This window comes from Dermochelys coriacea, chromosome 8 (assembly GCF_009764565.3).
Source record: "Dermochelys coriacea isolate rDerCor1 chromosome 8, rDerCor1.pri.v4, whole genome shotgun sequence".
Classification (NCBI taxonomy): Eukaryota; Metazoa; Chordata; order Testudines; family Dermochelyidae; genus Dermochelys; species Dermochelys coriacea.
Window position 1 is genome coordinate 43,028,759 of NC_050075.1, and position 24,917 is coordinate 43,053,675.

The 24,917-nt window shown below is 47.2% G+C and overlaps 1 protein-coding gene across 2 annotated transcripts in view; it reads right to left on the reverse strand.

The window, feature by feature from the left end:
* The window catches only part of TMEM121 (transmembrane protein 121), a 219,324-nt gene extending 195,470 nt beyond the window's left edge, over nucleotides 1-23,854 (reverse strand). For both annotated transcript variants that reach the window (XR_006273786.1, XM_038413623.2), the window contains exon 1: nucleotides 23,542-23,854. The gene's annotated coding sequence lies outside the window, so the exon portion shown is untranslated. The remainder of the gene's footprint in view (nucleotides 1-23,541) is intronic.
* Nucleotides 23,855-24,917: the final 1,063 nt, after the last annotated feature.

Genomic DNA, 24,917 nt, shown 5'->3' on the forward strand with positions numbered 1-24,917 from the left:
GGTCAGCTAGCTCTTATCAGAATACTTCCATCTGAGATTGAAACCATGAATCCCAATATGCATAGCAAAAATGAACTTGCCACACCAACCGCACATGGCTGGATTTTGCTGATTTCCTCCTGTGACAGACAACATGAATTAAAGAAGGCACAATTATTTAATGAAAGCTGATATGCAAACACAGTATCTTTGAGGACTTGACTGGGATTTGAACCAACAAACACATTTAGGCAAAACAAGAATTAAAAGCCTAGAGTAACAAGCCAGCTGGATGGCTTCTGAGCTGTAGCCCTTTGATCATGGAAATGGTCAACTGATAGAGCAATTATTTCCTAACATTTAAGGCAAAAGAGATTTTGCTACCTGGGAATGCTTCTCCAGCATTTGAAAGTAGGAATGTCAGCATCCAAACCAAGTAAAGACAAACACCATTCTTGTGCAGTCTTCTGGTGAGAAGTGCTCATGAGCTCATTCTTCTGACAACTATGCAGGAGGAATTAGGTCCTCTCCATCATCTACGGCAGTGGTTCTCAAACTTTTTTTTCCTGGCCCACTTGAAAATTGCTGATGGTCTTGGCAGACCACTCAATGATCTTTCCAAATGTTGAATGTACCATTATCTAACTATTGTAAAGCGCTTTGGATAAAAGTGCTATATACAAAAACTTTATAATAATTAACTTTTTTTGTTCTACAAATAAAAGCACACTACTCATTTTAATATCAGTAGTCTTACCTTTCTAATGTGATGGATGTGCCCTCTCTCCCCCACCATGGCAGCCCCTGCGCTGGGGCTGATAAGGAGGGGGGTCTCTCCCTCTCTCCCCCATCGCAGGAGCCCCTGAGCTGGAGCTGGGAAGGAGGGGGGTCTCTCCCTCACCACAGCAGCCACAGAGCTGAGGCTGGGAAGGAGGGCTGACTCTCCCCAGCAGCTGCAGCCCTGGAGCTGGGGAAAGTCGCCTCTTTCTCTGGCCACCGCAGCCCCGCAAGTCCTAAATTCCCTGCAGCCCCTCCCACCTATTCCCCTCAAGGCCACCATTTTACCTTACATGTGCAGGGCCAGACACCTAATTAGTGGAGCCATGCCTGCACGGTTCCACTAATTAGGTATGTGGCCCTTCATTCTCTCATGTGCAACTGCCCAGGCGTGCACCTTAGAGGGAACTATCCACGGACCACCTGAATGGAACTCGCGGACCACTGGTGGTCCGCAGACCACAGTTTGAGACCCTCTGATCTATGGCAATGGAATTGTCTCTGCCAATCACATAGCACGGATGTTGTAACCACACTCTTGCACACCTGTACAGGTTTCATTTACTCAGATAATTCCCTGGGGTGACAGTGACTGATTAGGGAGGAAGGTGTGTCTCTGATTTGCATAAGCACTGCACAGCTATTTGAAAATGGTAAATCCCTGTGCTCTGATTCATGTCTGTGCTCCTATTTTTCCCTCTTTGCTAGTAAGCAATATGAGGCCTCAATTTCTCACTTTCTGAAGCAGAAACCCCCCCAAACTATATGCTTTGGAGGTTTTTGAGGTGGCAGTGGGCATGGAGTAATAATTGCACACCTGCACAGTGTTGCCAAGATCATAACAACAGGTTCACTGCCCAAAGTGTCTCCTGTGCCAGGGATCAACCTGGTGTGCTAGAGGTATGAGATCTTGGAAGGAGAGGCGAGGGACTGATGCGTTTTGCGTGTGCATCTCTGTTTAAACAGGAATGTTTTGCCATTCTCTAGCCATGGGAAGAGGCTGCAACCCTGGGGAAACACAAGAATATGACACTGCTCTTGAAAATATACAGCCGGATTCTGCCTGGCCCTGATGTGGGTGCACAGTGTGTGAAGGACACATGGATTCTTCCTTGCACTGCCAGGCAGAACTCCAGTCTCTACATTCACAGAAGGACAAAGACTGCTCTGTTCATAGTACCCCAGGGTCACATGGCACCAAGAGGGACAGGCAGGGAAAAGGCAGGGCTATGGCTCCACCCCGCTATGCGCCAGCCAACTGCATGGGGGTGGAAGAGCAAGGTACACCTTATAAAGAGGGTGTAGCAGCAAGCACTCTACTTCAGTGCACTAGGCAACTCCCCAATGAGCATCCTCTAATCCCTTCCTTGGGCTCAATGCTGGGCCAGAACAGGCTGAAAGGGGGCTCTCATGCCTCAGAGCAGGGTGAAAAAGCATTGATCAGCAAGCAAAACAGCAACCCCTAGATCAGATATGGGCAATGCAGAAGCTCAAGCCAAATTTTTGTGCTGCCACCAGATGCTCACATGATCCCCAAAAGCCTTTAAATAGGCCCTAAAATTGCAGCAATGCCTATGATAATAATTTGATGAGAGTAGATAGCAGTGAAAATCCAAGTCTGAGCATTGCATTGTACAACCTGCCATACTTATTTAAATAATCATCTTCCAGATTGTAACCTCTCCTGGGCAGAGCTTACCGTGGTATGCATCTTTTACACATGACAATAAATAACAGCAACCAAATCATCTTGCTAATTATTAAGGAGGAAACAGGGCTTGAACCAAGAACAGATCAAGGCTTCTGCAGGTAGATCCTCCATCACTCATGACCACAACTCTCCTCAGCCCAAGCAAAGAGGAAAAATCAGCTTCCGAATAGGCAGAGCCCCTGCGGAAAGTTTTTTCCCTCTGAGCATGCTCCAACTTCCGCTTCCCTAAGCAGAGAACTGAAGTCCTGCTATTGACCCCATCACAGCATCATTTCCACAATGCAGCCAAATGGGATTTTTCTTGCATAGCCTTGTCATCAGACACTTCTGGCTCTTTGGCCCAGTGGGTGAGTCTGATCTACATGCTGTTGAGTTTTCCTGGCAGACAGCCCACAGGAAGAGACTACCAGTGCTTCAGTAGTAGAGATTATTGCTCCATACTGTTTCGGCTGGTGACTAGTTAATGGGATGCTCATTTTAAAAAATGACTTGCCATGATGGCAGGTCATCCTTTCTGCAATTTTTGAAACCTGTGTGGAAATACAGCAATAACGATGCTTGTAGGTATAAGCAGAGTCAGGATGAGCTCTACCCTGACATCTGGTGGTGAGTCATGGTGGGTTGTGGAAAAGAACTTCAGGGGCTGATCTCAATTGCATAGGCACACCCACCCTGCCTAGATGGTCACTTTGGCTGCTGTAGGAGCTCCAGTTTCTCTGTTATTGGGGCAGGAATAAACTGTTATTATACTGATTATGTGAATCACGGACAGTGGAACTGTACTCGGTCTTTTGTTATGATGAAGGGACTCACCATCAACTAAGCAGTACTTGCTAGGCAAGGGTCATGGGTGAAACCCATGTGAATAGAGACAGGCTAAGGATTGACATTGATACTTGGTGGTATGGGTCCCCTGGTGAGGGCCTTACATGCTAATTGCAATTCCTCCTCTCTCCACTGTGGAATATCAGAGCTAATTTTGATTCCATTACGAATCTAGTTACAGGCTGCTGAGTTGAATTCACTTTGGGCTAATGGTGCACCAGCACTGCGGCTCCCCTACAAGCTGAAATCACAAAAGAGCTAAACTTACTGAGAGCTGAAATCACTGAGTGTTGGGTTAAGTAGTGGGGCAGCCTGAAGATATATGGTGGAGCAGTTTACGGGACAGTGAGCAGAGCAGTTTGTGGAGCAGAGCAGTTTGCGGGATGGCGAGCAGAGCAGAGCATTGCAGTTTGCGGGATGGCGAGCAGTTTGTTGGATGCCTGGAGCAATTCATGGGGGCAGCTGGCACAGCGGAGCCCCATGGAGAGGTTGGGCAATCAGCTTTGGACCACTTAACCCTTTGGTGCCCCTTAAACCCCCCCCCATCTCCACCCAGGTTGGGAGGCAAAACTCTGCAGATAAACTTTCAAACTCTGGGGCTGCCCTGACCAGGGACAGAGACTTTTGGGTCATTGGACTTTTGGGACTTTGGGTGATTTTGGGTTGCTGGACTCAGGAACCAAAGGGAAAGGACATGGCCCAATTTGCTTGGGGTGGGTTTTTTGCTCATGGGTTGTGTATGAATCCTGTTGGTGGTGTTTCCGCAACATAATGCCACATTGTTTCTCTCTGTTATTAAAAGGCTTTTTGCTACACTCAGACTATGTGCTTGCGAGAGGGGAAGTATTGCCTCTTGGAGGCGCCCAGCGGGGGTGGTATATATTTGTCCCAGGTCACTGGGTGGGGGCTCGAGCCGGTTTTGCATTGTGTTATTGGAATGGAACCCCTAGATACTGAACCCGGCCCTTGTTGCTGCCAACTCTGAAGGGCAGAAGGGTTACATAGGATTGCTCTGCCTCCTCCCTGGGGTCTGAACCTACACCAAATAAATACATGGAATTTCAGTCTTTTCCTCGTCCTTTGTAGAAATGCAAAGCTCCACTTCTGCCCCCAGAGAGGCAACCTTTCATGAAACAAAATCTCCTTCAAATCCAGGGCTCAGCACAGATGCATCATTACCAAGTGCTCTGTAAAATGGAACGATATCCCTTTCGAAATAACCCCGATTTGGGCCTTCTCAGCTTAAAACAAAAAAATAACTGTTCCAGATTAGAAACGGTTCAAGGAAATGGAAAACATGATACTGGACAATGTACTGGAGTCGGAGGGACGCAGCTGGCAGCTGATACTAATAGATGCTGCCAGATAGCATCAAGCTCTTAGCGAATGTTCAGGTCACTGGATAGCTGGACTGACTGCACAGTTACTACATGCAGAGGGTCCTTCATGCTGTAGAACCAACTGCTTGTTAAAAATTTTCAATTACTGAGTAGATTTTCCCTTTTCTCTCTCTCTCAAACAGTCCTTCAGCCAAATGTCCCTAAACCTGTAATCCTTCTCAACTCCACTCCACCGTTCTTATACATTTACCTTTTCTTTCTTCCAACACATGTCCCTGGCTCATCCTGCACAAAGCAATGCAATTTATTGCCATGTCAGTGTGGCTGGCCAGAAGGTATTGGCTCTGAATTCAAAAGAACAAGTGCTCAGCACACAACTGGCATCAACTTTCCACTCCAAAGACAGATCAAAGGAGATTTTTGCTGAGATCACCCAACGGCATGTATATTTTATGTAAGAGTGTGTGTGCATGTGCAATATACACCCCAAGGCAATGTACATGCTTTTTAGGCTAGGAAAACAATGCTGTTCGTCTCTTTTTACCATGATGCTGTGTAAGGCCAATATTTCCTCAGAGGTTTGGGTTTATGGTACTTTTCCATGGAATCAGTCCTCTATTATGTTGTTTATTATTTATTTATTTGTACTGCAGTACCCCCTAAGACCCCAAGCCATGGACCAGGACCCATTGTGCTGGGTGCTGCGCAAACACAGAATATAAAGATGGTCCCTTCCCCAAGAAGTTGACCCTCTAAGTATAAGGCTCTATATATTCTAACATTGCCCATCAACATACACTTGCATGAGGAGGAGGTGATTACGACACTGGGCTGGGACCCAAGATATCTGGGTTCAAGTCCTAGCTCTGCCACAGTGTGACTTTGCACAAGCCAGATTATGTCCCAGCCTTCTGAAGACATAAAGGGGCATTAGTGGGGGTAAGAGATCTACCTCTTCCCAGACTGCTGCTGCAGGTGATGGTGGTGGCCATATGTTTCATCCCTTTCTCCCCCATAGGCAGAAGGTGGGTATAGAGCCCTACCAACCCTCCGGTCATCACAGTGGTCAGGGCCAAAACCAGAGTTCTGCCCCCTGGAGCAACCAGTGAGGAATGACAACTCTCAGAGAGGATTTGGAAGAGGTATCCACAAATGTGTAATACTTGTACTATGATGCTTTAGACGGTTTCATCAAGGCACGTGTAGTAGGAAGAGAGCCTAAGACATGAGGCCTGGGCTAAAGTAGTAGTCAAAGCTTTACTAATATAAAGCAAAGACAAGCAGTGAGCAAGAGGCAGGACCTGCTCACAGAATGTGTCAAGAACAGGGCTGATATTGCAGAAATACACATCCCTAAGAAGTGCTAGGCACAGAGTACTCACGCAAACACATCCCAATATCAAGTGGTGGCAGACTATCCTGATACCAAGGATGGTACCAAAACATTCCCCAAGGATAACAGGAATATACTGACCCCTTCTAAAAGATATGGTCAGGATAACAGTATGTAATAATCACTCTCCTTACAGTGTGTATGATAAAACCCATTGTTTCATGTTCTCTGTGTGTGTATATAAATCTCCCCACTGTATTTTCCACCAAATGCATCCGATGAAGTGAGCTGTAGCTCACGAAAGCTTATGCTCAAATAAATTTGTTAGTCTCTAAGGTGCCACAAGTACTCCTTTTCTTAGTATGTAATAGAGACATTTTGATTGAACAAACATGTACAAGATAATGGGTGATAACTAACCACATCAGGGGGCAGTAACTAACTATGTCAGAGGGGCAGTACATAACTTGTTTGTATCAGGTAGAAAAATGTATCTCAGAGGGAGTGTCTTTGTCTAGCCTAGGGAGGAATGAAAAGTCCCACTGTTCACTAAGCTGGTCCATTGTTATGGGCATACATGTATTAGTGGTCCAATAGAGTCTGCGGGATACTAGTACCATGCTTTTTCAACAATAAATCTGGCTGGGTGCCTTCATACATTAACGGATCTTGTGGTCACTGGGCGGTTCATTCGAGGTTTGCTGTGACAGCTCCTCTGCACAGGGCTGGGGCAGCATGCAGGGGGAACACACACACACAGCCAAACATCTAACCGCAGCGCTAAGGCTGGCAATCATTAAATAAAGGTCACACTAGATGTCTGCATTCTACTCCCCTGTTTTAAGTTCCTAATAATGCCAAAATTTTATAGGCCAGGTTTCTGCCTGAGAGGCAGTGATTTCAGAAAGTTTGAGCAAAAATAGCTCTGGTGTTTGGGAGCACAAAGGACAATAACAACAAATACACTAGCTGATGGGTGCTACTCAACTGCAGCCTGCTAACATGGTACACTAGGCACTAAGTGTTGTTTAAAAAGGTGTTCATTTCTTCTGATTCAAACACTAAATATTTTCCCAGTTAGGCAAGACCCAGGTGGGAGTGGTAAAAGTGGCTCAGAAAAAGGCAAAAGCAATCTCCTAAAGTGTAAAAAGAAAAGGAGTACTTGTGGCACCTTAGAGACTAACAAATTTAAGGTGCCACAAGTACTCCTTTTCTTTTTGCAAATACAGACTAACACGGCTGCTACTCTGACTCCTAAAGTGTGTAATTGAATAAAGTGAGAATGTGTTGGAGCCCTACATCATTCAATAGAAAAGTGGATGATACTGTGTCATTGGAGAAATAGTATGAGATCCTGTAATTAGCCTATATGGCAATGCATAGGTACAAGGACACAGTTAAGGGTGTGGGTTCAACATTAACTCTGCTATTTCCTGACTTTTGCAACCCTGGTGTTCTTTTAATGAAGGGGAGAGAAAAAACTCAAACTGCTAGGAAGGGAGGGATAGCTAGGGCCAGATCTTCTGCTGGCTGTTACAGGAGTGTGCTGTATCTGTATATATGTGAAGAGTTAATTAACAGAGAAGCTGCCACTAGATGGCACTCAGGAATACGTACCATTGCTCTTGGTTGTTGAAGGCCCAATTAAACTTCATGTTGTGCACTTGAAGCGGCTTCCTCTGGTCGCTCTTTGCATCAGCTCTTAACAGTGGCATCACCCCATTGGCTTCAATGGGTCGCACTAGCAGAGTAGTTAGGGTACCATGTTCTGTGCTATGTGCTTCAGTGGTCCTAAGTAGCTGTGGCCTGGCTACATTGCCTGTTGGGAACTTACAGTGAAAAATGGGTGTCTGAAATCTGCTCCATTTTATGCCAATTGAGTGTAGGCTTCTGAGTCCTGGTTGGCTTTCCGCAGTGCCTCTGGGTTTGGGTAAGTGAGGGTACTTCATAGGTAATGGAGTGTGTGGATCTATGGGAGTTACATCTGGTGCTAGCTCCTGGCAGTGGAGATAGGTTTCCTGAGTATTCCTGACTATTGTCCATCTCACCAGAGCTCCTGAACTCCATGGGCACAGAAGCACATTGCACTTACAGTTTACGGGACAGGGACACTGGAAAATATCTCATTTCTTCCAGTCAGGTGGCTGCATGCAAAGTGTGGGACAGAACAGCTGGAGATACAGCTTGGGTTCCTGCCATGGGTGTCTTCCTCATCCTTACTTCTTGGTAAATGGGGAGCAGGAAAGTGAGTTCAGTTCATTCACTGATGTTTCAGATATCCTATGATGGAGCCTACAAGTGATAAATGCTGCTGAGTAGAGCTCCAGGGCCCTGTTTTCTCCTGTGTGAGGCACACACAGAATGACAAAGAGAAAGAGGGACCATTCCACCACGATGGTGACTAATCCAGGTCTCCCTTATGAGAGGATTATCCTGGGACAGTAACGGGGGCTTGCATGAGGGCAAGACCTTTCTGTGTGTAGAAGCATTAGTATGTTTCCTGTGGTGTCCTACTTATCCTGAATGTTAAGCTTAAACAAAACCAACTGGGAAAAAGCTTTTGGGGCATTAATGTATGGAGTTTGGGAGTAGAAGCCTCATCACCCGAGACCTTTAAAACTAGGCTGGAGAAATCACTGATGCATACCATGTAAGGAGCAATCCTGCACTATCCCCTGAGCTACAAAGCAGGTGACCTTTACAGGTCTTTTGCATCCCTAATTTCCATGATCCCATGACTAAGTAGCTCTCTTGTCTGCAGTTACAGGAGAGCAGTCAAGGATTGAAGAACATCTGCTGCTCAGAGCCAAAAAGCCAGAATGCTAGGCATGGGATTACTCAGGGATACTGGGTGACTCAACAATTCGATATGGAGTGGTCAGTGGTGCTAAACCATCCCACTCAGCAGTGGCCCAAAGTAGTTCTTGTGACAGATGTGATGTTTTGGAAGCCTGGAATATTAAATATTATATTGAGATGTGACAGATGCAATGGATACATGGAATATTCAAAGCCATTGTATCAACTTTATAAATGTCTTATGCATCTTTATGGGCTGGCTAGTGATTGTATTACTGGCTCAATGGGGGAGATAATGGATGTCTCCTGGAGGAACTAAAAGCACTGAGGGATAATTAATGCAAATCCCTAATGCAGGTAACAAGTCCGGGGGAGTTTCATGCCTTGGGAAATAGCAGAAACTAGACTGACCTTGTTAAAGGGGCCAGGAAAACAAAGAAGAAAAAACTGTGTAAAGAGACAGGTCTGATCTGGGAGAAGGGACACTCACAATCTCACACTCGATCCAAGATCTGACTTGCAACTGTGACCAGGAGTGCCAGACCTGCAGAAAGGGCCTGAATAAGATGGGTGACTGTCTGGTATACACCTGCATATCAGGTGTTCAATGTTTTATGGTATGTCTTCTCTATGATGTTTTTGTTCTGAATTAATAGTATTGTGCTTGACGGAGGCTGGCTGGTCACTGGTTAACCCTGTCATTGCCCCTCAGAGAACAGTACTGCTGGTGGTGTCACAATTTAAATGGTTTAAATACATTAAATGGATTAAAAGCTGGTTAACTGATAGGTCTCAAAATGTAATTGTAAATGGGGACTCATCACTGAATGATTGTGGTTCTATGGAATACCACAGAGGTTAGTTCTTGGTTCTACGCTATTTAACATTTTTATTAACAACCTGGCAGAAACCATAAAATCATCACTGATAAAATTTGCAGAGGACACAAAAACTGGGGGAGTGTAAATAGTGAAGAGGACAGGTCACTGATACAGAGCTATCTGGATTGCTTGGTAAGCTGGGCACATGCAAACAATATGCATTTTAATATGGCCAAATATAAATACTTCTAGGACCAAAGCATGTAGGCCACAGTAACAGGATGGGGACCCTATCCTGGGAAGCAGGAACTCTGAAAAAGATTTGGAGATCATGGTGGATAATCAGTTGAATGAAAGGTTTCAGAGTAGCAGCCGTGTTAGTCTGTATTCGCAAAAAGAAAAGGAGTACTTGTGGCACCTTAGAGACTAACAAATTTATTAGAGCATAAGCTTTCTTGAGCTACAGCTCACTTGCTGGAAATAGCCTGCCTTGCTTGTCACCATGAAAGGTTTTCCTCCTTTCCCCCCCTGCTGCTGGTGATGGCTTATATTAAGTGATCACTCTCCTTACAGTGTGTATGATAAACCCATTGTTTCATATTCTCTGTGTGTGTATATAAATCTCCCCTCTGTTTTTTCCACCAAATGCATCCGATGAAGTGAGCTGTAGCTCACAAAAGCTTATGCTCTAATAAATTTGTTAGTTTCTATGGTGCCAATCAGCTGAATGTGAGCTTGCAGTGCAATGCTGTGGTCAAAAGGCTAATGCAATCCTAGGATGCATAATAGGGGAATCTCGAGAAGGAGTGGAGAGATTATTTTACCTCTTTATCTGGCCCTGGTGCAACTACTGCTAGTAGACCATTTCCAATTCTGATGCCTACAATTCAAAAAGGAGCTTGATAAATTGGAGATTTTAGAGAAAAGCCATGAAAATGATTAAAGGATTAGAAAACCTGACTGATAGTGATAGACTCAAGGAACTCAATCTATTTATAAATGTATTAACAAAGAGAAGGGTAAAGGATGACTTGATCAATGTCTGTAAGTATCAACATGGGGAACAAATATATAACAAATACATACAAACATATAATATGATCTCATGCCTGGAATTTGAAGCTAGACTGTTTCAAACTAGAAATAAGGTGTAAATTTTATAAAAGTGAGAATAATTAACCATTGGAACACTTTATCAAGGGTTGTGGTGAATTCTCTACCACTGACCATTTTTAAATCAAGATTGGACGTTTTTCTAACAGATCTGCTCTAGGAATTATTGTGGGGCAGTACAGAGGGTCAGTTTAGATCATCACAATGGTCCCTTCTGTCCTTGGAATCTATGAACCAAACTCAGACTGCTGAATGAATCCTACTGAATTGCAGTCTGCAACCTAAGGCCCAAATCTAGAAGGGGAAAGTTGCAGGGCTCTGCCCTGAGAAAGGTGATGACTAGAAGCCTGAGGCCAAATTGGTGTGCATTCAAGGAGGCCACAAAGGTGTCAGAGGTGCATTTCCCAAGAGAACTCTAACAGTTCTCATTTGGAGATTCCTTAAAGACCATTGTGAAAGGAGCTGGTAGAACTATCTCACTCTCATTCACACTGGAACCTCACTGGAGCTGAGCTGTGGGAAATTCTGACATTTCAAAGTAATTCACAAATTGGGACAAAAAGTTTAATTACTGACATTTTTGGTGGAACAAAAATTTCCAAAAATAAAATAATTTTGAATTGTCTAAATGTAGTATTTCCAAAAAGCACAAATCAGAACCCCCACCCCACCCCCGCAAATAATGAGCCTTTTAAAAATAGATGATATTGTATTTTTGTCTGTTGTTTTAATTTTTGAACTCCCCCTGCCGTACCCACTCCCTCTGTGTGTGGGGGCAACAATTAGTGCCTGCCTGAGCTGCCACCGTGCATCATGGGAGTTCTGGTTCTCCCCTATGGGCCTGGCCCTCGGGCCGGCATACATCTCCCTTCTAGCTCACTGAAGCACCCAAATCACAACTCCCACTGTTTCACCACAGGTAGATGCAGCTTATGTTAAACTGACTGTAAATCAAATATTTCAGTTCAGTTCAACAAACTGACAAGCTTCGAATCGGGCTGGAATATTTCATTTCCACTGCCCCAAGGGAAAATTTAAAAATACCAGCAAACTTGAAAATCTTGATTCTGCAGAGACTGCGTTTTCCTGACAGCAATCATATTGACAGAAAATTCCCACTCATCTCTCCCCACAGCCCTCTGCACATGTCCCTCCCCACAGAACAGTATGTGACACACACACACACACCATAGCTTGTGTCTGTGATGGCGGAGGTTCCCCCACCTACACACTAAAGGGTCAGGATTCTTTGTCTGAAAGTGTGCTTGGCACTAGCAAGCAGGGCGTGAATATGCCATGGACCTTGCATGGCAGTCCCCTACCAGAGCTTTCAGCAGGAGCAATATGTTTCCCTGTGAAGCCATGCAGAGCACAGTCCTTGGGGGTGGAGGGACTTAGGGAGAGCAAATCTGCTTCTTGCCTCTCACTTGTGTCCCTGCATCATCCTTTAAAGCCTGTTTATAACTCCAAACACAAGTTACAACACAGCTGTCTTCATTGCCATATGTAGAGTAAGCAGGGCCTTAACAGTGTCTTGTAACCAAGCAAGGCTTAATTATAACCAAGGCTTGGTGAAAGCACCCAGTTAATGTCCAGTCTAAACTGCCAGTGGTAACCACATTGTAAGTGGGGCCCCATCTCAGCAGTAGCTGTCGTGTGTTTGCAGCCTAGATATTATTATATTAATAACAAGGAATCTCCCAATCCTCCCAATTCCTTGAAAAGGCCGCTCAGATCTCCAGGGCTGGTTTCGGTAGTTAGATTCCCTGCTAACAGCCCTTTCCTTCATTTATGGCTGTGTCTAGATGGAAAGTGAGGAGCTGCTATAAACATTTAATGTAACATCCCTGCCTACCTCATAGTTTCAGCATTTCATGTCCCAGTGTTGCACACTCACACAAGCATCCTCCACCTTACACAAAGTCACACACACACACACAAATCCCCCTGCCCTCACTCACAATCACTCCCTCACAGGCATCATTCACAGCCCTTGCTCATCTGACATCTGCACACAAAGACATACACAGATACAGACTGAAAGACACACATAGTAACACCTACAGGCACATCTAGGGTGACCAGATGTCCTGATTTGATAGGGACAGTCCCGATTTTGGAGGCTTTTTCTTATATAGGCACCTATTGTCCCCCACCCCCTGTCCCGATATTTTACACTTGCTATCTGGTCACTCTAGGCACATCTTATCAAACATGCTCTTATACATCTATCTTCTTCCTCACCCCTCTCATTCCCTGCTCACCTGACAGTCATGCACATTGAGAATCAGTCACACATACATAGACACACTCAGAAACGCACAATGCACCTGTGTTCCCTCACCCATCTCATTAGCCTCATGTTTCAGAAGTTTCAGTCAGCCAATCAGGAAGCAGAAGCAATCCCATGTGACATAGTCAGTTTACCACACAGAAGGAATAACGAATAGTGCAGAGGTTCTCAAACTTCATTGCACCGCGACCCCCTTCTGACAACAAAAATTACTCCATGACCCCAGGAAGGGGGACCAAAGTGGGAGCCTGCCCGAGCCTCGCTGCCTTGGACAGGGGGAGGGGGGGCAAAGCCAAAGCTTGAGCCCCACCACTCTGGACGGGGGCCAAAGCCAAAGCTCCAGGGCTTCAGTCCCAGGCAGGGGTCCTGTATCCTAAACCCTGCCGCCTAGTGCTGAAGCCCTCTAAGTAACCATTTCACACAATATCCACTGGCAGAAAATTGTTCAAATAAATTAATCCATTTGAAGATAATGAGCGCTGCTGAATACATTGAGTGGGAACCAGGATCAGTTCAGGAAGGGTTCACTAGCCGTATAAGGGGCGACATTTGTAACGAACACTATTTTTAATTTGACCAGATCTGCCCCTGACTGCACTCACTAGCACTGCAGAGCCCCAAAACTGCAGCACACTGGCCCTGCAGCTCCTAGCTTGGCAGGTCTTTCAGGTCCAGGTCTTCTAAGAACCAACAGAACCAGGTGGAAGGAGACGAGACCTGCCTTTCCTGCAAAACTGGTTACTGAAACAAAGTACAATATTTATCGCTTTTTTCTAGAGTAATTGTTGATTAAGACAGGCAAAATTAACATAATGGGATCGACTCCTGAAGGTTTAAAGCCTGTCTGTGTATCATAAATGTGTTTAGTAACCCTGAAATACTGGATTTAATGTGCTGACAGCTCCGGTGATTCCACTCCAGCTGCACCTTACCCAGAGTGAGCCCCCATGCCTGGGCATGCTGTAGAGAATGAGAGTGAAATCCTGGCCTTGTGGAAGCTAAGCTTAGTTTTGCCCTTACCATCAAGGGCTAGACCTGTGACAGAACCAGGGGGCTTAATTACAGCAGTACCTGGAGCTGTCTCGTGCTGCAGTGATATGTGGAGAGACCTGGGTCCAGCCCTCTGGCCAGCAGGACAGCCAGGCTGGAGAGGGAGGAGCTAGAGAGATTCCTGGGAGAGACTCAGACAAATACCCCCCAACATAAAAACAACATTGACTATGCCAGCCTCACATTCAGCTTCTTAGCACCAGAGTGAGAGGGGCTGGCTGCTGATAAGCTGCCTGCTGATTAGCTGCCCTGCTTCATGGAGCTTAATGACTGATCCCATGAGGCAAGGCGCTTGAGCAGGCTGAACAATGCTATGGGCCCCACACAGTCAACTGAACCGTCCAATTCACTGCTTTTGGCTGAGCAGTGCCCCTTTTTTAGTCAAGTCCCTGTGGTTTGCTGGCACAGTGCGTCAGTTCTTGAAGAGCTTACTCCTCTGGCTTTTCTCAACGGGAGTTTGGCCTGAGAAAGGGCTAAGTAAGTATGTCAGGTTTTGGCCTAATCAGCACATTTCAGGGCCATGTGCACAAGTAACAGTGGTAAACAAAAATTAAGTGTGACACTTGCTGTGCATTCATCCAATCCAGGTACAGAACAATGCCATGTGACTTATCAGGCCAGTCATCAACACAGCTCAGGTTTGGAATACCCATCATAAATTCACAGAGTAAAAGATTCCGAACAATATTCATTGAATGATTTCAAATGATGAATACATTAAAAAAAATGGTGGTGTGTTTATGGTTATTCTACCACTGGAAAAGAGGCTAATTTCATTAGATAAATTTAGCCATTGTGAATTATTCCCCAGCTCTGCTTCTATACATAGTCTGAATAGCACTTTGGATCCTTCAAGATGAAAGGTACTATTATGGAGCTGTAGTGACTTGCTTCCCTTTATAGGGCTGATTTTGACACTCCACCACCTCCCTGTCTAACTTTCTCTACAAAGCTCCTTTCTGCCATTTCGTCTTTCATCTGTGGTCTCTAGCTGGAGAAGATTTTATTTAAATTTCCTTTTAGAATGCTTGAGATTAATCAGACAAGGCAGTCTGGGGATCTGAGACTCTCACTAAGGTGTTGCTCACAAGAAGTCTGCATTTTTTATTTAGTTAGTTTTGTAAACTCCGACCTCAAAATGGCTTGGACTGAAACAATCCCCTTTGTTTTATACATTAGTCCTTGATGAGAACTGCTGCATATTTTTATTAAGGTTAGGTGGGAATTTTCAGTCATTTGATGTGCTGATATAAATTTCTGAGATCTCTCTGCAAGGCAGCTTCCCATTAATCCTGTGGAGTTTATCACCTCCTTGGCGTTGCCTGCAGCGTTTGTAAACTCTGTGGGCTTAGCAGCTGTGGCTCAGGGAGTACACGGGCCCTCTTCTGTGTCATTGCAGGAAATGAAGCGCTCATGTTGCAGACTGCTGCAGCTTGCCAGCCCTTGACAGCAGTAGCTTCATTGCACAAAAAAATAGAAGCTCCACAGGAGAATGAGGTGCCTGAAGGATACTGAAACCCCCAGAGTGGGCTCCCTGAAAGTTATAGTCTCAGCTGGATGATGGAAAGGATCTAATGCAAGATCAGGGTGAGCGGATAGCTCAGTGGTTTGAACATTGGCCTGCTAAACCCAGAGTTGTGAATTCAGCCCTTGAGGGGGCCATTTGGGATCTAGGGCAAAAAGGATTGATCCTGCTTTGAGCAGGGGATTGGACTAGATGACCTCATGAGGTCCCTTCCAACTCTGATATTCTATGATAAGAGAACCCAGAGGAAGCAGCTGCTGCCTAAGGCAGGGAATGTGCCCTAGCTGCAGAAGAGCTTCCCCAAAGCACCCTTAGGCAAAGGGGAAGCCTGGTTCTCACTGTAGACCCCTCCAATAACTCTATGCTCTGTAAGAACTTAGGTGACCCCTTGCCCCATACCAATTATGAATTCTAGACAACCCTTTCTCTCCCATTGCAGAGTCATGGACACTGCACTCTCTCTAATCCAGTCATTGGCATGCTCCCCCCACTCCAGTCACAGCCACTGAGGGCTAATGGGGGCCAATCACATACTTTTGAAATCTATGGAGCAGAGAAAGGATAGCAGCAGGTCAGTGACCTGCCTGTCTCAGAGCCAATTAAGAGAGAAAGCTATCTATCTCCAATTGGAGAGAGTCCAGGGGAGGGCAATGAAAATTATTAGGGGGCTGGGGCACATGACTTATGAGGAGAGGCTGAGGGAACTGGACTTGTGTAGTCTGCAGAAGAGAAGAGTGAGGGGGGATTTTATAGTAGCCTTCAACTATCTGAAGGGGAGTTCCAAAGAGGATGGAGCTAGATTGTTCTCAGTGGTAGCAGATGACAAAACTAGGAGTAATGGTCTCAAATTGCAGTAGGGGAGGTCTAGGTTAGATATTAGGAAAAACTATTTCACTAGGAGGGTGGTGAAGCACTGGAATGGGTTACCTAGGGAGATGGTGGAATCTTCATCCTTAGAGGTTTTGAAGGTCCAGATTGACAAAGCCCTGGCTGGGATGATTTAGTTGGGGTTGGTCCTGCTTTGAGCAGGGGGTTGGACTAGGTGACCTCCTGAGGTCTCTTCCAACCCTGATATTCTATGAGTCTATTATTCTAATGCAAACACAAAATATTGAACAGTGGCTCACTCAGTGAGCACCCTCTGTCCTGTGCTCTGAACAAGGCAGGGTCCTGTGGAAAAGATAGTATTTGATCATGTAATTAAAGATGGTATCCTAATGCATACACATGTGGGAGGGGGAGGCAAATTAAGGAAGCACAGGCAACCTTAATTCTGGCATTTCCTAACTTTTGCATGCTTGGCTTTGCAACTTTAATGTTCTTTTAAGAGAGTTTTGCATGAGAGAGAGAGAGACTAGGTTTTTAAAGCAAATTGAAAAATGAGGAACTTTGTCCTGAGGAATCATATTTCAGAGTAGCAGCCATGTTAGTCTGTATCTGCAAAAAGAAAAGGAGTACTTGTGGCACTTTAGAGACTAAGAAATTTATAAATTTATAAATTTTGTTAGTCTCTAAGGTGCCACAAGTACTCCTTTTCTTTTTGAGGAATCATATTGACACCCACATGGTTCATCAGCAGTAATGGAACCTTTAGATCCATTGGACAGACCTCTGCCACTTGAGCTAATCAAGGAACTGATAGCACTAATGATTATTTTTTTTAACAAGGGCAAAACAACATATTTTCCCCAAATCTTGTTCTTGGAAATGGTTGACCCATTTAGGCTGAAATGTTCACACACAAAAAAAAGTCAGCCTGAGGTAGACACCTGGCATGGAAAATTTCAGCCCAAGCAGTTAAAGACTGGCCAGGTGATAAGCAACTGAAAACAAGGGCTTATAATGGGATGAACCTTAAGTATAGATGGCGCTACTATATAATAATTTGTTGAGTTCCAACAGTATACAACAGTGTCTAATTTGGACAGTTGGTGAGAATGGCTCACGGTGTCTAGGATGGAAGTACATGTAAAGCTAGGTGGTGGATGCTGCAGTCTTTAGCTGAAGTGGAAGGAGGTCTAGTGGAGCCTTGAGCCCCATATACACAGGATGTTTAGCAGTTCATAGGCTAGTTTATATAATGGGTAGGTGGGTCACGGTTAGGAGGATGAACGTCTGGGTTCTTCATGGGAAGGGAGGGTTGGCTAGATATGGAGCATATTGCATAAGGTATTTGTAGTATACATGAGTTTTTTTCTGTCCCTCCCTCCCACAGTCTCTCTCCTCAGTGGAACAGGGGCCCAAAGACACTTACACCTGATAGGTTAGGTTGGGTTTGAAATTCAGGGAAAAGAGAAGGCCCAACCCTACTTCAGACCCATAGAGTGCCTCATTCCTGCCCTGCCCACAGAGCCCTCCTCTTGCTTCCCTCTGACTCCCTCAGCAGCCAGCCATAGGCTCAGCCCACTCCTTCCTTCTGCACTGCATGAGGCACAGCATGTAGGGGGACAGGCAGATGTGCTACATTAACTCCCAGCCCCCCACATGCATGAGCCCCGCTGTGGGCTCCTTCCCTGGCTTCCCCAGAGTCACTCCCACTGTAAGCAGACATGGATGAATGGCTTCCACTAGCAGTTGTAACTGTCTATGCTGAGACTGACTGTGGTCCTCTTTCTTGCATCATAGATGCACTAGTCTCTAGCTGTTATGATCTGGGCGACACCAGACAGATACAGGTGCCTTATGCTCCACAGGAGTTTTCATGGGCAGAGTTGAGGAGGCTGCCAGTGACTTGCTTCTCTCCCCCCTCCCTCCGCAGGGATCAACTGAATATATTCATCCTATTTTTATGCATGTGTCATTTTTGTATTCAAAGTTATGAATATTGGCTGTGTACTTGTTTGATTTTAAGTAGCCTTAGTAAGGCATTTGGGCAGCTTCTTTAGAAAGGAATTTGCAAATTAAGTGTCCAGTCAAGAAACACTTAACGGACAATGGATCTTGGAAGGCTCCAATCCACATAAGAAGTCTACCTGAGGACGTTCAAGGTAGCATGTGAACATTGGCTGCTACCTGTAAGTTCTGAGTCATACATGGACATGTAACTTGCCCATGTGACTCCAAAACTCCATCTTGTAGCTGGGATTCTACACAGGGGGAGGGAGGGGTGTCCACTCACAAAAAAAAGTCTATTTAAACCCCTGGGAGACCCCTCCATTTTGTCTTTAGCTGGCTTATGAGATAGCCTCTCCACCCCAAAGGATACCTGAAAGAAACTGGAACAAAGGACAGTAACCACGGGGGGAGGAGAGGGGGGTGACTGCTGGACCCAGACTAGAAGGAGGCTAGTCTGTAAAAGAGACTTATTGGAACATCTCTGAGGGTGAGATTTTATCTGTGTTCAGCTTCTTACTGTATTAGGTTTAGACTTGAGTGTTTTATTTTATTTTGCTTGGTAATTCACTTTGTTTGGTCTGTTATCACCTGGAACCACTTAAATCCTACCTTTTGTATTTAATAAAATCACTTTTTAGTTATTAATTAACCCAGAGTATGTATTAATACCTGGTGGGAGGGGAAACAGCTGTGCATATCTCTCTGTCAATGCCCCTTCCACTTCCAGGCAGCCTTGACTTCTCTAGCCTTAGCTCTTCACAAAGCTCTGTGTGTATGTGTGTGTGCATGTGTTTGTGTAGGAGCATATCTCAGCACTTTTTGTAGGCTGCCTTTATGAGCAATCAGTTTTCTCTTTAATTCTCCAGCTTTCCTTCTCATTCAAAGGATTCTTTTGTATTTTCCACACACACAGTGATGGGCCGGAATCCAGGCTCGATTGCCTTCTCCCCAGAGGGGCACACGAACATCTCAGGTGTTCCCATATCAAGGTTCTAAGTCTCTCTGCTTCACAGGTGCCAGGAATGAGGGGCACTGGCTTTGTGCTTGATAGCAATGGCATGAAGAGGTCCAGCTGAATGGGAGCCATCTGTATTTACTTGCTGTGCCTTCTCCTCAATTAGCTGCCGTTGCTTTGATAGTACACTTTGTATGTACATATGGATCTCTCCAGAGAGTTGCTAGGAGGCACATTTGGCAATTTAATCGCCATGGGGCAAAACTATTGTGAGTGGTTTTCAGTTGCAGAAAACAATAAAAAACAATGGAAGAGGGAAAGTGTTCAGATTTATGGAATCAAGACAAGTCTAGTTGGGTTTATCTGTTCCTCCTCGTTTTCCCTGCCATCTTGTCTAATTATCCAAGATATTTGTGTTTCCCAAGAAGCCAGTTTTGTCCTCCTACCTGACCCTGAAGCAAGAGTTTTCGGGCAGAACAATCCCTTCCCCAGCAGCATTGTTTGATGGCATGGTGCCCAAGTCTGAGTTCACTGCAGGCTTTGTGGAGAAATGAATCCTGGGTGTTTGGGAAAGGAAGCTGTTAGTTGAAGATGGAGATCTGGGGAATCCAGCATAGGGCAGACTGTGGGAATGCTTTTTGTGCAGGATTCTCTCTCAACTCCTCCCCCTCAAAAAAGTTTCATTTCCTGGTGTGAAAAAAAAAGTGAGCGTCTTGTCTGAGTACCATGTCTGTGACGGGTAGGATCACAGAAAACCCCTTGGGAACTGCCAACTAATGTGCTGAGACTACTTCTAACCTGTTTTCCCTGCCAGCTTGGAACTCCAGTACCTTGCCTTGTTTGAGCCAGACCCGCTAGCCTGCTACAAACCCAGACCCAAGTCTGAACCACATCCCCCAAAAGCTTGCAGGCTTAACTGAAAACAGCTTAACAAGTGTTCCTGTCTCCAACACCAAGATGCCCAGTTTCCAATGGAGTCCAAACCCCAAATAAATCCATTTTACCCTGTATAAAGCTTACACAGGATAAACTCATAAATTGTTCGCCCTCGATAACACTGACAGAGAGATATGCACAGCTGTTTGCCCACCTCCCCAGGTATTAATACATACTCTGGTTTAATTAATAAGTAAAAAGTGATTTTATTAAATACAAAAGGTAGGATTTAGGTGGTTCCAGGTGATAACAGATACTTCAGGGCCTCATCCTGCTCTCCTTTCCATCAGCATACAGTGGGAGTAATCCCAGTGATATGAATGGAATCACACCAATGTGATAGGAAAATCAAGCCCAGACCATTCCCCATCTGAAAATGTTATCCTTGCACAATTATCATGTAAACCAGAGCTGAGAAAGCAGAAGCTTGTCCCTTCTCTGTCTCCAGCCCATCCTCCGGGGAGGCAGGGCAGGACTGTACTTGGGACTGCTTAGCCCAGTCTATCTAAGGAGGATTTCGAACTGAGGAATTTCCACCATTTTGCTTGGGAGGCTGTACCACAGTGTAAACAACCTCAGCATTAGAGACCTTTTCCTTGTGCTCAGCCCAACTAATTTTCTGCTTGATTATATCCCATTATTCCTCCTTATATCCCGTCTCACTCCATTAAGTCATTCCAATGACTAGAAGCCGCTGGACAACCAGGAATCAGTGGACTTAGGGTCTATCCTGTAGTACCTGATCTAGAACCTCAGATTAATCACTTCATTTCTCTGAACCTCTGTTTCTTCTCCCACCCCTGTCTGTCTGGTCTGTTTAGACAGTAAACTCTTCAGGGCAGGAACTCCTTTCGGTAGGGGTATATACAGCACCTAACACAACAGAACCTGGATCTGAGTTGGAGCCTTTAGGCTATAATTATAACATAATATAAATATTACTACTATGATATAAATAACAAAGAGGAAACTAGTGGGAATATTAAAGCAGCTGCACTGGACACCTGTACAATTTATGGTGCACATTGCACAGTCACAATAATAACATATCAACCTACATATTTAACTAGGAAACCAGGAATAGAAAATATTACATCTCTGTAACTAGGTGCTAGTATAGCACCCTCCAACATAGCATCTGGGCATCTCCCAGGGCTGCAGGGATTTATTCCCAAAAAACTTCTGTGAGGGAGAAAAGTTCCATCTCTTTGTTACATCCAGGGACCAAAGGCCCAGCTCCTCAAAGGTGTTTAGACTCCTAAATTCCATCAACTTCACACAGCTAGTCTATAGCAGAGCTGGGAACTGGTGACAGATCTCCTGCATCCAAGCTTAGAGCTCCAGCACAATCATTGCTGTTGAGTAAGGGGTGTCTCTCTTGGCTTTTTGAGATGAAGTGGATGGGGCAGGGTTTGAGTTCCCATCTCTACCGCGGCTATTGTTTGGCTGGAGGCAGTTTTCTGTAAAACTGGGTTAAGCAGGCAGCCGAACATCTGTTTCCACTGTGACGGCTGCATCCTTGCAATGGGAACAAGAAAGAAACCCATTTTCTATTCAATTCAAACTGTCATAAGATGCAGCAAAAATCATGGCCAGACCCTAAAATCGCAGGATCCACATTGATTTTAATTTTTGTACACCCTGATTTTTCTGGCCCTGGAGGCTCTGGCAGGGGGATTTTTTGGAGGATTTTGCTGTGTGTGTTTCTCTGAGATACTTACATTCTCCCTCATGCACACTACCCTGCAGCAGCTCTGCACCTGACAGCCAGAGCAGGGAGAATGTGCATGGTGATGTCACAAAGGGGACGGGGACTCATGGGGACTGTGCTAAAAACTTAGACAGTAGGTGCTGTGGGTGAAAGCTGGTGCTCAACATTGTGAAGATCAGCCATATCTGAGCTTTTAGACATGACGATAGCACAGATAGATGGAGCCCAGACATACTGAGCAGGGCTGGGGGGTCCTGCCAAAAGAATGAGAGCTGGTTCTGCCTCCTCCATGTTATAGAAGAAGAAAGTAGAAGGACTGTCAACCTCCACACCTGTCTCCTCCAATGGAGGGTAGATGTGGGCACTAAATGTGGGTAGGAGCTGTACGGTGGGCTTCCAGATGGAGTGGTATCCACTGTTCAAGGCAGGAGACAGAAAGGGACAAGTTTTTGCCTTCTTGTTTTCCCCATAATGTTTAGCACCTGCCTCAGTCCTGTAATAATCTGCCTCTCTCAGGCAGGAGACAGCTACAGTGGGACATTACATAGGGGCTTAAGTCCCCAAGGCGAAAGGGAGCAAGTGATGGACAGTTCCTTGCTGATCCCTCCACTCCCTTTTCACTGGGGCACCCATGCCAGCACGAAGAGCCATCCTGATATACACAACAAGTTTCACAGAGCCAGAGTCCTGCCAGAGCACAGCTCCGCCCCAGGGAGCCGTGGGACAACCCAGCTTCCTCCCCAGGCAAGAAGGGAAGAGCCCCTGGAGTTCTACCCACTGAAGTCTCAGGCAGGAGTGGCTGTAACTTTGCTGCCTGCTTGCAGGGATGCAGCTGTCTGTAACAAGTTGCTGGGGGAGGCGGAAAGGGGCAGTGGGGTCAGATGGGTGGGAGACTGAAGCTCGGGCACTGGCTAATGCACGTTGGTGGGGTTTCATGGCCAGTTGCTTCCTCACTCCTGCAATCATCGCGCCCATGGTTATGTTGATCGATGCCAGCCCTTCCCTGCCCATGGCGTGTCGGGAAAGATCCAGGGAGTCTGGCTCTCCCCTAACACAAAGCTTGTCTGGGGGAAGCTGTAGCTTCCCCCTCCATGTACAGTTCAGGGAAAGCCAGGCTCCCTCCCGCAGCTGCCCACGAGTCACTCAGGTTGGGCACCGGACGGGTGCAGCCCTCCGACTGGCATGCCTGCCACCCGCGGGGAGCCCCTGCCTTCGCCCGCCAAGCGAGTGCCTGGGGAAGAGGGAGCTGCCCTGTGGGAGGTGGCAGTCCGAGCCACACTTCAACTAGTGCGCGCTGTCCGAGCAGCTCCACAGGAGGCGGCAGGGGGACCCTATTGATCCCCCCCCCCCCACATCTTCGGCCGGGTCTGAGTCCCTCCCCCACCGGGGAAAGGCTCCGGCCAGCAATGCCTCTGCGCCGGAGCGGGGCTCGGAGCTTGGCTCTGCTCCACGCCAGGGAGTCAGGCAGAGCCGCGGGAGGGCGGCCAGCCCCCGGCGCCCCCGAACCAGCGCGGCGCAGCGCTCGCCCCGTCTCCTACCTGGGAGCTGTCCAGAGGCTGGAATCCAGCGGCGGCTGCCGGGCTCAACTCGCCTCCCGGCGTGCAGCGGCGGGGAGCCCCGAGCTGGCTCCTCCCGGGGCCCGAGCAAACCCCCGGCGCGCTGGGGCCCCGGCGCGGTCCCCAGGGCGCAGAGCGTGCGGCGTCATCCCCTCGCTCAGAGCCCGCCGCTCGCCACTGCCCGGCCGGCGCCCGCCGCCTGCCGAGCGCTCCCTGCGCTCCGTTTCGCTCGCCGCCGATTGGCCGCGGGCTCCTGTGCGGGGCCAGGCGGCATCGCCCGCGCCTTCAGCCTGCGCCCCCGCCCCCGCCCTGCGTCCCCGCAGCCCTGGGCAGGACGTAGGCCGCGAAGCTGCTGCTGCCGAGGCGGGGGTGGGCGGTGGGGAAGGGGGGCACGGGGGATCTCCGCGGCTGCGGCCGGGGAAGCCGGTCGGAGGCAGCGGAGAGCGGAGCAGCCGGTCGGGCCGCCAGCTGGGCTCCGTGCCGGGGAAAAGCCCCCAGATCCGGGGCGCAAGGGGCGTGGGCCCCGGGCCCTCCTCGGGCTCTGGCCGCAGCATAGAGCGAGGCACCGGCCGGGCCGCTGTCAAGTTTTCTTCGCTCGCGGGCCCTGAAGTGCCCAGTGGCCCCCGATCGAGTCCCTCCCGCACAGGGGCCCAGACGGGCTCAGCCCGCTCCCTGGGGCACGTCCCGTTCTTAGAACTGAGCTTGGCACGTTGGAAACTGATGCGGGCGGGAGGGGGTCACGCTCACTTTGCAGCCGGGACAAAGCTCAGGGGCACCCAAAATCCAGCCCCGGGGAACCCAAGAGATGGGGCCAGTTCAGGTCAGAGGTCCGTGGGCTTGTGTCCCAATCGAACCGAGCTCCAGCTGTTTTCAGCGGTGCCCGTTAGTCTCTGTTGCATCACGGGGTGGGCCTGTGGAGCCCAGACAAGGGCAGGGCTGTGCCACTGAGCCACTTGTCTGAGCTGAAATGTGGAGAAGACACCATCTCCCCTCCCCCGCCGTCTGCACCACTCCCCTGGAGAGGGGACTGACCCATGGGGCCCCAGAGAACCTACTTGCATGGCCCACACAATGCCCTATGCTCTTCCGTGGGTGCAGTGACATCATCCTCAAGCACCACTGCCAGATCCAGGGGTAATCCACTCCCTCCCCCTTTGCTTGCCTTTCACCCCCTCCCTTAACACCAGGAGTCACAGAGTTACTGTCACTGAGACCCTGGGCGATGCTCTGGAACTGCTTCCTATGAAGCCAGTCAGGACTCTGGTGAAGTCTCCTCTCTGTGAGCAGACTGTCTTCAGGGCAAGAAGGTCACATGGCTTCCACCTTCCTGGGTCTGACAGCATCCTCTGCCCTTCCGT